We start from the raw sequence: 2,989 nt of genomic DNA, 5'->3' as shown, positions 1-2,989 counted from the left end.
AATAATCGTTTATTTTAATACAAAAATGTGAACAACAACATGTACAGTATTTTAATTTGTCGTCAATATTTTGACTCGAAAAAATTGTACCTATTAATCTATTAATTAAAAGTATTAATTTATGAATATTCTACGTTAATAACTTAGACTTACATTACTAAAATAAATACTTGACGATTCTACGTAACTTATACAGTTATTCATGAAAACTAGTTTAGAAGCAAAAATGTTCTATCACGTACCGTTTCCAAATAATAGCGATTTTTAAAATTCATAAAAATGCATGATTTTAGGAAAAATGAGGAGGAGAATTACATGGAAATTAAGAACACGAGAAAGTTGTGTTCGGTAGAGAGCGAAATCATGCTTAACCGAGTAAAAGACATTTACCTTAGTTCGTTTTAAACGAGACGAGGAAATGTTTACTAGGAAGGTAATGCATGGCTTCAAACGTTAGGTACCTTTACCAGATCTGTGAAATTTGATCCATTCTCAGGCAGGTCGATCCTCGGTCTCTATTAAAAAGACATCGGGTGCTTGATTTCCGACACCCAGTCCGTTCAGTCTCGGTCGTAGCCTGTTCAACATCAATTGCCATCAATTGTGATCGATATCACAATTGCTGTCTAGTATAAATGCCTATTCAGTATTATTAGCTGGTATTGCGGTTTAGGTATGAGTCAAGTGAATTATAATTTATTATACATTATACATAGGAGGTGTCTGCAGTAACGCGATACGATGATACATAATACAAACTATTACAATCGTATTTAAGAGATCAATTAATTGTATTCTCGTATGAAAATTGTCTTAATTGTTGTTATTAGCACTTTCTTCTTAGCATCGGAATACCGTCTCAGGACAACGGGCCGGTGTGACGGAACTTTCGTTGAATGGGCCGTGAACACAGCCGATCGATCCCCGGCACCAATTAACCACGGATCGGTGATTAATTGCACACTCGGTCGAGTACACGTATTTAGCAGCGCGGCTAGTGAGATCGTCCGCCCTTGACGGTAGTGTGCGTCTTCTTCGGAAAGTTCGGGTCTTCGGGGTATCGTGTGACCATTCACGTGTACGCGAGACTGGCCGACTGCGGGTTATGCGCGCCAGGCTTTTTAACTAAAACTCCGCCTGTTTAAGGACAACAAAAAGAAAAGAGTGCTCCGACGTCGCGACCATAACCGTGCTGGTGGGCTTTAACAGGGTTGGAAAAAAGCCCGCACTTAACGAGGTGGCAACTACTCGCCGACGATGTGTCGTTTCGAGGCTACTATGCAAGTCGCAAGATAGACGCCTAATTTTTTTTTCTTAACCTTCCCGACGTTCAATAGAGAATTGTAGCTTTCAGACATTTAATTCACAGTAAAACTGTTACCCACAATAAATGAATTTGTGCGTTTCCGAATACTAATAATAAAGAGAAATAGTACGACGGTACCCGTTGGAAGGTTAGGTGAAAATGAAGCTTTTATGCGCACCGCATAAATGAAAATTAATATTAATTCGGGCATTCATCCAGCGATGAATAACGGCACGCAGGACCGACGATTGACAAAGAAAACCAGGGTACGCACGAAAGAGCGTAGCTAGGTCGCGAAAATAATTAACGAGCGCATTTAGTCCTTTTTTTCCACGTCGAGTATCTCGCCGAATGGAAGGAAGAATCGTTGGAAATTACCTACTGAAATACGTGTATACCGCGCCCTGATCCATTATACGCGGCGCTACGTGCCGCTTGTCGTGATAACGATCCCTTTCTCCTTTTCCCCTGGTTCTTCCATTTTTCGTTCTGGGAGGTGTACGCTTTTCGAGTTAGCGCCTCGGACGAGAATTAAACACACGAGTAATTGGAACGTAATTGGAAGCCACCTGTTCCGGGGCAGAAGGATGTCCGCGATACGATCGCGACAAGCTGAACAATCGTAGACGTTGTTCATTTCCTTCTGACATCGTTTAGAGTTATGAGATAAGAACGTATCGGGCGATTTGTACACGTCCGTGTATCGTTCGCGATAAAAAGTAAGATAAATGTTCCATCGTAATGACACGCATATGTATAGGGGACTCGGATACTTTTGATCTTTTCAGGTAATGGAAACACCGACGGTAGAACAGGTCAACCATTATAAAGTGTTTTACGACGGAGGGGAATACAAGAAGTCACTATTAACATGGCGCTTGTATGCAGTTAATTCCTAATCGCAATTACTGCGTTCTAGAAACTGGGTCTAAGAAGTGAAAAGGAAAAGTCGAAAGCAATAGTAATGGTGTCATAGTATACGAGAAAAGGAAACAGGTACGCGACTGGAGTATGAACCATGGAAGGTAAAAGAGAACCGTGGAGAGAAGTGGCAAAGAACGCGACACACGTTCTTACACGAGCACACACCTACGCACTCGCATGCAAGTATCCACAAAACGCAAAATCACACGCGCATACGTACAGATCGTCGCCTTAGCTCTAGGAAATTCGAGGCAGTCCGGCGTCGGATGGACATCGTAGAGAAAATAGGCGGCGGCTGACGGCGACGGCCGCGACGGCGTTGCGTGCGAGAGTGGCGTCGCGACGCCGCGCGTCGCGCACGCCGCTGGCCGCGGGCAGCGCGCCAAGCGGACAATGGCGTCCCGTGCCCCGGTCCAACGACAAAGGGCGCCGCCTCTGTCAAGCGCCGCCCATATCGAGCGTCCTCGTCGTCCGTGAAACGGCGTCGAACTCGGCCTCGACGCCGCGCGTCGTCGTAGCTCGTTTGATTCACTCCCCCACTAGTTCGCACGCTCTACCTCGGTCGCGCGGCGGAGTACGTATAGCTAGGCAGGACCACGCCAGGCGCCGCGACAGACTCCACCCCTAACCACGTTCAGGCGGAAGGGGACGCTGGTCTCGTAGCCACCTCGGTTCCGGCGACTTTGCCCGGAGGCACAGCAACCTCGCCGAGTTCGAAAGAGAAAGAGGGAGCCGAACAGGAGCGAAGGAGAAATAGGG

The 2,989-nt window shown here is 45.8% G+C and overlaps 1 long non-coding RNA gene across 1 annotated transcript; it reads right to left on the bottom strand.

Moving 5' to 3' along the window:
• Nucleotides 1-680: 680 nt before the first annotated feature.
• Nucleotides 681-2,548, bottom strand: LOC108622057 (uncharacterized). The gene is made up of 2 exons (XR_001916468.2): nucleotides 2,451-2,548; nucleotides 681-1,137 (listed from the first exon to the last, which is right to left on the bottom strand). It is a non-coding gene; the product is annotated as an uncharacterized LOC108622057 (long non-coding RNA).
• Between the last annotated feature and the right edge of the window lie 441 nt (nucleotides 2,549-2,989).

This window comes from Ceratina calcarata, unplaced genomic scaffold (genome assembly GCF_001652005.2).
Source record: "Ceratina calcarata isolate Rehan_Ccalc_2016 unplaced genomic scaffold, ASM165200v1 scaffold203, whole genome shotgun sequence".
Classification (NCBI taxonomy): Eukaryota; Metazoa; Arthropoda; class Insecta; order Hymenoptera; family Apidae; genus Ceratina; species Ceratina calcarata.
This window is presented reverse-complemented; position numbering and strand designations above follow the sequence as displayed.